Source organism: Akebia trifoliata, chromosome 6, assembly GCF_017979445.1.
Source record: "Akebia trifoliata isolate Shusen 1 chromosome 6, ASM1797944v1, whole genome shotgun sequence".
In the NCBI taxonomy this organism is placed as follows: domain Eukaryota; kingdom Viridiplantae; phylum Streptophyta; class Magnoliopsida; order Ranunculales; family Lardizabalaceae; genus Akebia; species Akebia trifoliata.
Genome location: NC_141380.1, coordinates 15,707,391 through 15,722,961, shown reverse-complemented (window position 1 = coordinate 15,722,961; position 15,571 = coordinate 15,707,391).

Here is a 15,571-nt window from a genome sequence, read left to right as displayed (position 1 = left end):
AGGACTGAGGACTGAGATATTGCTTATAACCGGTAGGATTGAAGCACTATAATCTTCAAAGAACAACTGGACGATGTTGAGAAATTTTGAGGTCATTTCTGACTGTTGACTTGATATTGACGTTTACTCTAACTGACCGGATTTACAACCCTAGCTAGACGATGGACGATTGAGCTTAGACACAATGATAACCCTTAAACCTTTTTGAAGGTGAATTTAACCAATTTCAGTGTCACCCCCTTAATAACATTTTAAATAAACCCTGAGATTTTATTGAATTTTGTGCACCAATCCATTAAATAATTCATCCATTCAATGATTATTCAGAAGGAAAATAATTTTATTGCACTCTTGAAAATAATGTTTTTATTGAATAAAAATTTTCACAATTCTGATTATTTTTTGCAATCATTTTCTTTTTAGAAAAACATATTTTGATAATTTTACAAGGTCCATGCAAAAAATAGATTTTTGGTAAAAAACATATTTCAAAAATTTTCCATGCAAAAATAGATCTTTTGTAAATCATTTTTCCTTCATTTTCTTTTCTTTCGGAAAATATTTTCTTCTGAAAAATATTTTTTATTTGAAAAATAGTTTGTTATTTGGAAAACATTTTCTCTTGGAAAATCTTGTTCTTCTGGAAAACACTTATTTTGGAAAACACTTATTTTGGAAAACACTTTTTCTAGAAAACACTTTCCCTTCGTAAACCATTTTTCTTATTTGAAAATTTGATTTTTATTTCAATTTAAATGGCCCAACCCACCATGATTATTGGATCGGGATGGACTGGGTCATTATTGTAAAATAATGGATTCTTTATTGGGTCGGTGCACCCATTTTAATTTTCTAAACAAATTTTTGATCATTGAGGACAATCATACAAATTGATCTCATCATTCACATCATTCACATATATTCATCAATCCAAAGGTTCCATTCAATAAACAACCCGGGAACACCCACGATAAGTTCGAGTCGTGACCTGCAGGGAAGGTTTCTAGACTCTAAGCTTATTACGTGCAATGCATTTTTATCTGGCCACCCTTACCCAAGCACACCTATATACCTTTCGATACGTGGTGACTTGGTTTGATATACCGTATAGGTGATAATCTAAAACCTCAACTCACTTCTCTGAAGCCAAAAACAGCCAGTTCGATCTCCAGTTGAGAGGTGGCGCACAATGCTGAGCAAGGGCCCACTTAAATACCTCTCGTCTAGAATAGACGTAGTCTATCCCCCTCGTACAGTAGGGTACAGCGGGGCAAGATCTTGCTTAGGCACCGGTTTTGACCAAGAAGTGCAATTGATATACTTAGATTATCTTTTACACCTACGGGTACGAGTCAAGAGTTGTAGCTTTCATAAATGGTTTGGCATCCCACGAGGGGACCGACCACGTACTAGTACTACGTTGGTAATCGGGACATGTGACTGTGTGGCTCACAATAGGTCAAAAGCTCAGGTCACTCCAGCTTGGGTGCATCAATACATCTCTCAGAATCACCTGATTAGATGGTATTGATGCCCCAGTTTGATATACCCTAAGGTACGTGACTGAAGTTGTGGTTTTCATGAATGAAGTCGCATCTCCGAAGAGATCGGGCCACGCACTAGTGCCACGTTGGCTATATATGACGTGTAAGTGTGCAAAACAGTAAACGTGCATGTGGTGTGTGCAAAACAGTGTGGGGTGTGCCCGGGGCCTTTTTCAAACACATGGGCCCATGGGCCAGATTATGTCATCACATATGGATATCAAATGAATATTGATCAAGAAAATAATACAAAACCCATCACATCGAAATTAAGATGAAAGCAAACACATCACAAATATATCTGTAGAGATCATGGCACATTATATGGGCATATAACACAAATAATAATTAATCTGATCCAACATTAAAAAAACCCATAAATTTGTTGTCTATGGTCTAATCAAGGGTTATTTTTGGGTGATCCAAAATAAATCAAGATTCCAATAGATGTTACATTGAAGATAGAATGACAATGGTTGAGATGAGCTCACTCTCAGGAACATTAATTGTGCTAACATTAGATAAATTCGAATTTTCTGTGAATTTGGAAAATACAATCCGAACTTACATCGATGATATCTAAGGCTCCCGATGACGAAATCGAGTGAACTAAAGTTCTAAATTAATCTACTCGATGAGATCTACATTTTATTAATAGGTGCCTAGACTTAATTCTCACCAAAATATTCTGTAAAAACGTTTTAACGTTGCTGTCCCAACCTTCATTTAGAAACAATTCCAGATTTACAGATTGAACTTGCATCGATGATATCTAAGGCTTCTGATAACGAAATTGAGTGAACTCAGGTTCTAAATTAATCTACTCGATGAGATCTACATTTTACTAAGAGGTTCCCAGACTTAATTCTCACTAGAATATTCTGTGAAAACGTTTTAACATTGCTGTCCCAAGCTTCATTCAACAACAATTCCAGATTTACAAATTGAACTTGCATCGATGATATCTAAGGCTTCCGATAACGAAATTGAGTGAACTCAAGTTCTAAATTAATCTACTCGATGAGATCTACGTTTTATTAATAGGTTCCCAGACTTAATTCTCACTAGAATATTTTGTAAAAACGTTTGAACATTACTGTCTCAACCTTCATCATTCCATCATTTTCATATGTCAATTTGAATCTTTCATTATTTAGGGGTAATAAAAAAGTGATCCTTAATTGGAAAAAAAAGCAATACCCAAAATAATCTACAATCAAGACAAAAAAAAAAAATAAACAGAAAAAATAAATAAAATAAATCCAACTAAATAATAAAAAAAACTAAGTCATCTTGGCAATGCTCCTTTACTTGGGGTTTTTCAAGTTTGATCCTCAATAGTCCCCAGTGGAGTCGCCACTGAAAGCGCCCTTGATCCGCGGGGTGCGCGGATCCGCTTTTGACCCTTGAGGTTTGGGAGTCGCCACCTAGTTATTATGGTCTAGGAACCAAACTGACTCTAACATGGATAAAAAGAACTAATACCATAAAAAATCTGAATTCGGGGATCATGTTACGGGGTTGGAAGGTGTTAGGCACCAACCCCGCCCGGCCAAAGCCGGTCTCTACTAACTTCCCAAATAAATCACATTGCTAAAAACTAGATAAAAATAAAAATAAAAATTTTTTATACATTTCCAATAGTAACTATTTTGTTCCCTCAGATCTGACAAAAATAGCTCCTTGTACCGTACTCCTTGCTTCGTTCTGTCTCCGGATTTGATTTCGGATCTCCGAGGTAAGGTATCTCCTTATTTTTGGATCTGAACTCTTCAAGTTTGTTGCGGATTTTGGGATATTTTTGGAAGGCTTTTAGGCGTTTCTTATGCTAAAATCGAAAGAGGGATGTTAGGTAAGGAGTTGGGGCTCCAAAAATAGGGTTTATGGGAGGCTAGGGGGGCTTCTAGACCTACTTCTCTTAGGGTTTATGATTTGATACGAAAATAGGGTGTGGAAGCTCCTATTTATAAAGTTTTTAGAAGCATTGGGGTTTCTTTTAGAGTTTTAATTAGGGTTTAGACTTTGGTCTCATGAGATGGACTTAGTCTTTAGGGTTTTGACTTAGGGTTTTGACTTTAGTCTTATGAGATTGACTTGATTAGTTTAGATTAGGATTTTGATTTAGGGTTTTGACTTTAGTCTTATGAGATTGACTTGATTAGTTTAGATTAGGGTTTTGATTTAGGGTTTTGACTTTAGTCTTATGAGATTGACTTTAATACTTGACTTTAGTCTTACTTAATTGACTTTAATTTTGACTTTAGTCTTATTTGATTGACTTTAATATCTTGACCTTAGTCTTGCTTGATTGACTTTAAATTTTCGAAGAACCCCCCTCTATTATATCTTTAATTCTTTGGACCCCCAAATGGAGGGGTCCTTAAAGAAATATCTTGCGAACCCTCAACAATTTTACTTGAAAACCTGATTGATAAATTTTTTGGTTTAAATTTTAATAATTAATTTTATTAATGTTTCACTTTACATTATTTTATGATTTATTTATTAATTTCAAAATTTTAATTATTAAAATTGTGAAATTACCGTTTTGCCCTCGGAGAGGATTTTTTTACGTTTTAAGTCGTTTTTCAATGTTCCAGGATGTTTTGGAATCAGTTTCTCGTAAGGAATGCAATGAAAAAGTTGATTTTTATCATTTATGAAATTTTTTGTGTGAAATGATCGTGAATTTTATGAGGGGTATTTTCGTAATTTTGTCAAATTTTGTGAAAATTGGTGAAATGATTTATTTGGTTTCAATTTGTTGTTTTATGTGTTTGAATGGGTTTTCCTAAGCGTAATGTAGGCTCTAGGGTTGTTTTGATGTTAGGGGTATTTTGGTAATTTGATCATTTTTAGTGATTTTTATCGTGAAGCTTCTTTTTGGTTTGCAAGATGATGATTTCTATGTTTCTGGGGTCGTATTTACCTAGCGTAGCGTGGTTTCTAAGTTTTGTCAGTTCGAGATACCTCATCCGGATTTCTGAAACATATCTGGTAACAAAATAAAGTAATGGAATACACATCCATCATTGGAAATCATTGCGATCCGGTTGATGAGTTGATTAATCAGGTGAGTACAAAAATGGGGTGTCTACATTGACTCAAATTCTTCAATATAAAAAGTCAAAATTAAAAGTTAAACCTTTATCGCGCTTGCGGTAATCAAGGATTTCAAACTTTCATAATAAGGGCACTTCCTTTTTCTAAGGAGTATAGTTCCCCCCTTATACTAGGGGCATTCGTTTTCAAATTATGTTCAATTATCCCCAGTGCAATATTTCCTGTCAAAATAGGGGCATTTTGGTTCTGAAACCTGATCAATTTCAACCCCAAAGGATAAGGTTAACTTTGAATTAAAGGTTACCCTCTTGATAGTAATTTTTAAAACTCCTCAGATTAAAAAAGAGTTAAAATGTTTACCGGACCTTCATAAAATTCAATTTTTTATTTAAAAAAAGAATCAAATGCGGTGTAAATCCCCCATTTATCCTCAAAAAGCTTAGTTCATTACTCTTTCACTCCGAGTAGGTAGAGTAGAACTTCCCAAAAAAATTAGTTCATTACTCTTTCACCCTGGGCAGGTAGAGTAGGACTTTCAAAAAGCTTAGTTCATTACTCTTTCACTTCGAGTAGGTAGAGTAGAACTTTCCCAACAAAAAAAATAATAGTTCATTACTCTTTCACTCCGAGTAGGTAGAGTAGAACTTCCCAAAAAAATTAGTTCATTACTCTTTCACCCTAGGCAGATAGAGTAGGACTCTCAAAAAGCTTAGTTCATTACTTTTTCACTTCGAGTAGGTAGAGTAGAACTTCCCAAAAAAAATTAGTTCATTACTCTTTCACCTGGGCAGGTAGAGTAGGACTCTCAAAAAAGAAAAATTTAGTTCATTACTCTTTCACTCCGAGTAGGTAGAGTAGAACTTCCCAAAAAAATTAGTTCATTACTCTTTCACCCTGGGCAGGTAGAGTAGGACTCCCAAAAAAAATTAGTTCATTACTCTTTCACTCCGAGTAGGTAGAGTAGAACTTCCCAAAAAAATTAGTTCATTACTCTTTCACCCTGGGTAAGTAGAGTAGGATTCCCAAAAAAATTAGTTCATTACTCTTTCACTCCGAGTAGGTAGAGTAGAACTTTCCAAAAAAAAAAAATTAGTTCATTACTCTTTCACCCTGGGCAGGTAGAGTAGGACTCCCAAAAAATTAGTTCATTACTCTGTCACTCCGAGTAGGTAGAGTAGAACTTCCCAAAAAAATTAGCTTATTACTCTTTTACCTAGGGTAAGTAGAGTAAGACATTCAATTTTGCTAAGATTATGCTCACTTTTGATTATGCTCAATTTATGCTTAGATTTTACTCAGATTATGCTCAGTTTATGCTCAGTTTTTTTTTCTCAATTTTTACTCAGTTTCATACAGTACACTCACTCACACTTGCACTTTTTAGTAAGGGAGAATTCTTTAAAATTCAAGTATCTGACACTGTCTGTGAGAGCTCAAGCTCAAGGACCTGACAACCTTTTTGTTCGAGGAGAGTTTTACCCTCAAGGATCCGAACGTCTTGTCGAATTGATAAATCAGGCTACAAAATGAAATGTCACTAGCTTTGGCATTCGAATATCGCACTATCTACCAAAATAGATTTGCTATCTAGTTTGCTTCAACCCTCTGCAAAAGAGAGGCATCTGTAGACACCCCATTTTTGCACTCGCCTGATTAATCAACTCGTCAACTCGATCGCAATGATTCACAATGATGGATGTTATTTCCATTGCTTTATTTTGTTACCAAAAATGTTTCAGAAATCCGGATGAGGTATCTCGAACTGACAAAACATTAGAAACCACGCTACGCTAGGAAAATACGATCCCAGAAACATAGAAATCATCATCTTACAAGCAAAAAGAAGCTTCACGATAAAAATCACTAAAAATTGACGAAATTACCAAAATACCCCTAACATCAAAACAACTCTAGGGCCTACATTACGCTTAGGAAAACTCTTTCGAACACATAAAATAACAAATTGGAACCAAATAAATCATTTCACCAATTTTCACAGAATTCAACAAAATTACGAAAATGCCCCTCATAAAGTTCACAACCATTTCACACAAAAAATTTCATAAATGATACAAACTAATATTTTTATTGAATTCCTTATGAAAAATTGATTCTAAAACATCCTAGAACATTAAAAATCGACTTAAAACGTGAAAAGTCCTCTCCGGGGGTAAAACGGTAATTTCACAATTTTTAGAATTAAAAATTTTAAAATTAATAAATAAAACATTAAATAATTAAAGTGAAACATTAATAAAATTAATTTAAAATTTTAAACTAAAAAAATCGATCAATCGGGCTCTAATGAAAAATTGTTGAAGGTTCGTGAGATATTTTTTTAAGGACCCCTCCATTTGGGGGTCCAAAGAATTAAAGATATAATAGAGGAGGGTTCTCTAAAAAATTAAAGTCAATCAAGCAAGACTAAGGTCAAGGTATTAAAGTCATTCAAGTGAGACTAAAGTCAAAATTAAAGTCAATTAAGCAAAACTGAAGTCAAGATATTAAAAGTCAATCAATTAAGACTAAAGTCAAAATATTAAAAGTCAATCAAATAAGACCAAAAGTCAAAATCATAATAGAGTTCTAATTAAATAATAACTCTATCTAATAGAGTTCTAACTAAAACACAACTCCACCTAAAATAATTCTAATTAAAACACAACTCTACCTAAAACAAGTCTAACTAAAATACAACTCTAGCTAAAAGAACTCTAATTAAACACTAACTCTATCTAAATCAACCCTTAAAAAAAATCTATAAATAGGGGTGTTCACACCCTATTTTCGTATAAAATCATAAATCCTAAGAGAAGTGGGTCTAAAAGCCCCCTATCCTCCCATAAACCCTAGTTTTGGAGTCCCAACTCCTTACCTAACATCCCTCCTTCGATTTTAGCCTAAAAAACACCTAAAAGTCCTCCAAAAACACCCTAAAATCCATAACAAACTCGAAGAGTCCAAATCAAAAAAAGGAGATACTTGCCTCGGAGATCAGAAATCAAATCCGGAGACATAACGAAGTAAGGAATACAGTACAAGGAGCAATTTTTGTTGGATCTGAGGGAACAAGATCTTTGCTATCGGAAAGGTATAATCTCTTACTTTTTTATTATCTAGGTTTTTTTTAGCAATGTAATTTATTTGGGAAGTTAGTAGAGATCGACTTTGGCCGGGCGGGGTTGGTGCCTAATACTTTCCAATCCCGTAACATGATCTCCGAATTCAGTTTTTTTTTTACTGTTCTAGATTAGTTCTTTATCCATTTAGAGTCATTGATTGGTTTCTAGACCGTAATAACTAGGTGGCGACTCCCAAACCTCAAGGGTTAAAAGCAGATCCGCGCACCCGGCGGATCGAGGGCGCTTTCAATATATAATTTTCCTCATTTTCTATTTCCATATACGCAAATATAATTGAAAATGTTGATCCAGTGCACGTCACTCCGGTGATTTGTAATACGGGCATTATGAATTTATTAGTTTTGTATGTGAAATTCATAAAAATGATGGTTGAAAAATATCATACTAGTTGGATCAAATTTGTATGAGCTCAAAACAATACCCTTAACATATTTGTAGTCTCATCTCTTCTACTTTATCCAAATACTCATTCTCATATAATTGTTTTATTAGTTGTTGGAGTTCAATATGTTCATCCATTTCAATTAGTTGAATAGTTTTGTGTGTATTGTAAATCGTCCTTATTGTAGATATATTTGTATTATCCTTCAACTTGATTGTGTTGAGCACGTGTCTTGGCTTAACACCACAGTGCATCATTTCTTTCAATGTACTTTCATTTTAAATATTGAGCTTCCCAACATATGAGTGACTTTCGAAATTCTCTATCAATGTGTGGTTGTTGCAACAGTAACCTTCCAATGATCTTCTTTTGAAAATTTTATCATTTTTAATTTGAAATGAGCACTCAAATTGCTCATGTAACACCTCGAGTTTTTGATTCGTATCTCGAGAAAAAATAAATAGTGAAATTTTGAGAAAATTCTAAGAGTAGAACTTAGGGTAAAACTTTAGGACTTTTTTCTAGTTGTTTTTAATAAAATGTAACTTCACCATTGGATTCAAAATGGCCAAAAAACATGTTTTAACCTATAAACAAGCTCAAATACGAGTTCGATCAGAAAAATTATAAAATCCTTGATTTTTGGATCGGACCAAGTTGAAAAAATATTTTTTACTAAAGTAAGATTTTAAAATTTTGATGGCACCATTGGATCGGTAACAAAAAATTATAGATAATGGAGTATTTATTTGTCATTTTTGAAGCTCAAAAAGTTGAATTATTATAAAAAATAGAAACAACGTCAATTTTAAGGTCCCATCGAGCCGAAAAAGTGAATTTTTGTTACAGATAAATTTATAGAATCTGATCATGCCATTAGATTCAAAATAAAAAATTATAGAAAATAGAGTATTCACTTGTCACTTTTGGAGTCTGGACGGTCGAGTTATCGTCAAACGAAACTACATGTAAAATACTGATTTCATCCCATAGTTTATATAAATATTTTTTTAATGAAATTCATTATTCATTATCTCCTTAACTGATCAAAAACCAGTAGCCATATTTTGGATTTTAAACATTGATTTTTAACGACTTGTCACAGTTGATACGTCGCAAACAGGACGTCGTCGACGTCCAACGAAAAAAGAAAAAAACGTCCGCAACATTCAACTCTTCAAACCCAACCATTTTCTTTTTTTTTTCTCTTCTCTTTCTTCCCGTTCATCAAAAAATAGTTGAAAACATAACGGGAGTTTCGACCCTTTGACCTTAGATTTCATTTACTTTGAGTACAAATCGTCATCCGTCGCAGAAGGAAGAAATGACAACATTATCAAAATCTTCGAAACCATCAGATCAAATTTAAAAATAAGCCCCCTCAATGTAAGATCTACCTCAATTTCCATGCACCTTCTTGAATTATATCACACAGAGATTGGTAGGAAACTCTCAACTTCTATTGGTAATCGTAGATTGTGAAAATTGTATTTAAGATTTTTAACAAAAATTTGTAATGAGTTTAAAAATATAGAATTCTTTTCGTTATTTCAAATTCACACCAAGATCTTCATGTTTGATAAATTTAATTGTGTTTTATAACAAATTATATATAAGTAGGATATTTCCTGGGTTAGTTCCGCCAATTGGGTTATGTGCACTGCTCAAACACCGTTTTGATCCCAGTTTTGTAATTTTTCAATTTAATCGATAAAAATGAATTTCAAAGTTTAAAAATAATTTAATATTTAATGAACTGATATTGAGTTGATGAATATCGAAAAATGAATATTTTGTTCGAAAGATTGAAAATTACAAAAATTGAAAAAATGAGAAAATATGATGAAACGGTAAAATGTCAAAATCACACCCGAGGGGTGATGTCTGCATTTTATATTGTGATGTTATGTGTGGGTTGATGAACGGATATCTAGGGTTAAATTACTTTCTATTGTCACGAGGTGACGTACATGTTTAATTACTTTCTGCTAGTATGAGACGCTGATTTATTTTTCTGTATTGTTATTTATTTTAAGTCGGTGGGCCACAATTACATGGTAGAAAACTGAATATCCATTCTCAACTCTATAATGTTAATTTCTTATTTATTTTCAAAGAAAAATAATATATATGTGTGTGTGAAGCTATTTTGCGAACTGTTAAATAACTTGTGAGTACTTGAAGGGATAGTCTATCATATCATTCAGAGTAATATACTATCCTAGGATGTACGATAGAGATAATCAAACTCATATGTGGTATGAGACGCGTATGAGGATGGAGTCACAACTGAAATTCGGGTTTATTATTATCTGTATTTACTAGTAAATTTGTAATGTGACAATATACGAATGGGGTTGTATATTTGAGAATCACATGCAATCAGTGATCACTAACAATCTAGAGTAGTCGAATATTCTAAAATATCGAAAAGAGACATATTGCTTACGGTCACGTCAAACGACCAACTTAAATCGGATAAATGGTCAATCAAGTGTAGTTAGTGCAGCGATCGACCATAAAATTAGGAACTAAAAATCAATAAAATAATGTAATATCATGTCCTGACTAGGAGCAATCTAGTTGTGAATCTCAATTCTTTAATTCCACTACTTCACCATTGTGTATTATGTATATGTTTCTTTATTTTGAATTATAAAATGAAACACATGTTTAATGTTTCTATTTAGTCAATTAGATTTGTATAGAAAAGAAAATGTTATAGTGAGTATTATTGATTGATAAAATATGAGTTTTAAAATGTTTAGTTGCTTATCCTTAGCTATATGTTCTACTTAATAGTAATTTAATTTATAAAACCTTCCATGTATTAAAATATTTTAGTATACTTATTAGATCATGTTTAGGAGAGGTTATTAGTAGGAATTGTTGGTGGACCGATTGGGTAAGCATTGTTTCTCACCATTTTCTTCTTATTTTTTTAGTTTTAAAGTATGCAGTTGATGAGACGGGCATAGAACCAGCGAGTGGGGATCATCTAGTGGGTCAGATAGACGATCAGAGTCCGTTACCTGGTGAGTTCTGGGGCTATACCCTCTAATGGTGCCAGTTCGTCCAAGTAATATTATGGATTTTGTATTGATCGTTAAGACTTTTATTAAAGTAAGGAGTTTCAGTAGAATCCTTTATATTGTTTATCCTTCCGCACTCTGATTTATCTTATGTGGCTAGATGTATATAGATTTTCATTGTTATTCTATTTTTGTATGTATATATAAGATATTATGTATTTTGTTTATTAGGTAAAACAAGTTGAGCGCCTTGGAATGTTAACATAAATAGAGAAGACCATGTCGAAATTTCGTGGTACCACCTAATGCCTCGAGATTTGACATAGGGCTTTGTGTTAGTATTTCGGGGGCGTCATAGCTTCGTTTCGCATTATTTCATCAAATATTTTTAACATTGCGTTTTTTCATATCAGACTTCTTATTTATTCCAAACTTCTCCCTCCTCTCACAACAAAAAAAACGATCTTAAGAGTCTTACTAACACTATCAGATTTTTAAATAGCGACAATAGTCCCTGAAGCTTTTCTAATTTCACGACACCATTTAATTAGAGAATAGTGGCTTTCGAAAACCTACATTAAAATTAATTATTAGTTAAATAAAATACTTTATTCAAATGAAAAGAAGATAATTATTAAAAGTAAAATTAAAGACATATCATATCAATTGTAAATTGAATACTGATGTCATGGTTGAATTACAATGATTAAAATTAAATAATAAATTAAGATAAATTTCAATGATTACAAATGGTGATCTATTTTTGGAGACAAAGGGTGGTTTATAATGCACTTTTGTAATAGGATAAGAAATTTTTTTTGTAGAATTTCTTTACATAAATGTAATTTTGTAGCCTACTTTTGAAGACAAAAGGTGGCCTACACATGCATCTTTGTAATAAAATAAGAAAGCTTAAGCTTTTGGAAGAATTTTTTAACATAAAAATTAAATAAATACTTGAGCCATTGAAAAATGTGGTTGGATGAGATTCTCCATATATTAGGATGAAAGATTTGAAGTTCCAACTCCATATTTTTCCATTTTTCATCTTAAATTAGGGTTTTGAACAAATAATGGTAAGGGGATGAGAGAAAGAATAATGATGGGAAAAAGGAAAGAATTGACCGAAGATGAAAGAAGATAGATTAGAATTGTCAGAGTACGTTGTCGAAGTTGGTCGAAAGTTTTTGGGTGGGAATAATCAAAATCCTGACTTAAAAATCTGATAAAGAAGATGAAAAAATGTAAAATTGTGGATGTTCTAATAACTGTAAAACTTAAACAAACATCTATCACTTTCCAATTATTTGGATTGCCATTATAAATTCGAGGGATGCTTTTTATAATTTTCCTTTGGAAATTGGAAAAGGTTTTGTGACGCCCCGCCAAATACTAACATAAAGGCCCATATTAGATTTCGAGACACTAGGTAGCACCTCGAAATTTCTGCATAGTCTCTTCTGTTTATGTTATCATTACAAGATACTAAATACTTGCATCTAATAAACGACACACACTATATCCTACATATATACATAAAAAATAAAATAATAGCGAAAGTCTATATAAATCTAATAACGTATGATAAATTAGAATGCGGAAGAAGAAATTTATATACAAGATTATACAGAAACTCTTTGCTCTAACAAAATTCTTAACGCTTAAAATCAAAATCTATATTACTACCTAAACAACCTAACGCCGCTAGGTATAGTCCAATGCTTACCAAGAAAATGACTCTGGTCGTCTATTTGACCTACTAGATAATCTTTACTCGTGCTTTACACCTGTCTTATCAAGCTCTAAATCTGAAACTAAAAAAATAGAGAAGGAAAAGGTGAGTAACAATGGTTATCTAGTAGAGAATGTAGACACCTCATTTTTGCACTCGCCTGATTAATCAACTCGTCAACCCGATCGCAATGATTCCCAATGATGGATGTTATTTCTATTGCTTTATTTTGTTATCAGAAATATTTCAGAAATCCGGATGAGGTATCTCGAACTGACAAAACTATAAAAACCACGCTACGCTAGGAAAATACGACCCCAGAAACATAGAAATCATCATTTTGCAAACCCAAAAAGAAGTTTCACGATAAAAATCACTAAAAATTGATTAAATTATCAAAATACCCCTAACATCAAAACAACCCTAGAGCCTACGTTACGATTAAGAAAACTCATTAAAACACATAAAATAACAAATCGAAACCAAATAAATCATTTCGCCAATTTTCACAGAATTTAACAAAATTATGAAAATGCCCCTCATAAAAGTTCACAACCATTTCACACAAAAAATTTCATAAATAACAAAAACTAATATTTCCATTGAATTCCTTACGAAAAATTGATTCTAAAACATCCTAGAACATTAAAAACTGACTTAAAACGTGAAAAGTCCTCTCCGGGGATAAAATGGTAATTTTACAATTTTCATAATTAAAAATTTGAAATTAATAAAATAAATATTAAATAATTAAAGTAAAACATTAATGAAATTAATTTAAAATTTTGAACTAAATAAATCGATCAATCGGGCTCTCATGAAAAATTGTTGAGGGTTCGTGAGATATTTCTTTAAGGACCCCTCCATTTGGGGGTCCAAAGAATTAAAGAAATAATGGAGGAGGGGTCTCCAAAAATTAAAAGTAAATCAAGCAAGGCTAAAGTCAAGGTATTAAAGTCAATCAAATGAGACTAAAGTCAAAATTAAATAAGTCAATCAATTAAGACTAAAGTCAAAATATTCAAAGTCAATCAAATAAGACCAAAAGTCAAAATCATAATAGAGTTCTAATTAAAAAATAACTCTATCTAATAGAGTTCTAACTAAAAAACAATTCTACCTAAAACAATTCAAATTAAAACACAATTCTACCTAAAATAATTCTAACTAAAATACAACTCTAATTAAAAGAACTCTGATTAAATACTAACTCTATCAAAATCAACCCCTAAAAAAATCTATAAATAGAGGTGCTCACACCATATTTTTGTATCAAATCATAAACCCTAAGAGAAGTAGGTCTAAAAGCCCCCCTAGCCTCTCATAATCCCTAGTTTTGGAGCCCCAACTCCTTACCTAACATCCCTTCTTCGATCTTTGCCTAAAAAATACCTAAAAGCCCTCCAAAAACACCCAAAATCCATTAACAAATTCGAAGAATTTAGATTCAAGAAGGAAGAGATACCTTACCTCGGAGATCGGAAACCAAATCCGGAGACAGAACGAAGCAAGAAGTACGGTACAAGACGCAAGTTTTGTCGGATCTGAGGGAACAAAGTCTTTGATATCGGAAAGGTATAACTTCTTATTTTTAATTTATTATTATCTAGGTTTTTTAGCAATGTAACCTATTTGAAAAGTTAGTAGAGACCGACTTTGACCGGGCGGGGTCGGTGCCTAACACCTTCCAACCCCGTAACATGATCCCCGAATTCAGTTTTTTCTATTATAGATTAATTCTTTATCTATTTAGAGTCATTGATCGGTTTCTAGACCGTAATAACCAGGTGGCGACTCCCAAACCTCAAGGGTCAAAAACGGATACGTGCACCCCGCGGATCGAGGGCGCTTTCAGTGGCGACTCCACTGGGGACTATTGAGGATCAAACTTGAAAAACCCCAAGTATAGGAGCATTACCAAGATGACCTAGTTTTTTTTATTATTTAATTTGCTTTATTTTATTTATTTATTTTTGTGACTTGATTGTAGATGATTTTGGGTATTGCATTTTTTTTCCAATTAATGATCACTTTTTGATGACCCCTAAATAATGGAAGATTCAAATTTACATATGAAAATGATGGAATGATGAAGGTTGGGATAGTAATGTTCAAATGTTTTTATAGAATATTCTAGTGAGAATTAAGTCTGGGAACCTCTTAATAAAATGTAGATCTCATCGAGTAGATTAATTTAGAACCTGATTTCACTCAATTTCATTATCGAAAATCTTAGATATCATTGATGCAAGTTTAACTTGTAAATCTGGAATTGTTGCTGAATGAAGGTTGGGAGAGCAATGTTAAAACGTTTTTACAGAATATTCTAGTGAGAATTAAATCTGGAAACCTTTAATAAAATGTAGATCTCATAGACAAGATTAATTTAGAACCTGAGTTCACTCAATTTTGTTATCAGAAGCCTTAAATATCATCGATACAAGTTCAATCTGTAAATTTGGAATTGTTGCTGAATGAAGGTTGGGACAGCAATGTTAAAACGTTTTTATAGAACATTCTATTGAGAACTAAGTCTGACACCTTTTTTATAAAATGTAGATCTCATCGAGTAGATTAATTTAGAACCTGAGTTCACTCGATTTCGTTATCGGGAGCCTTAGATATCATCGATGCAAGTTCGGATTGTATTTTCCTAATTCACAGAAAATCTGAAT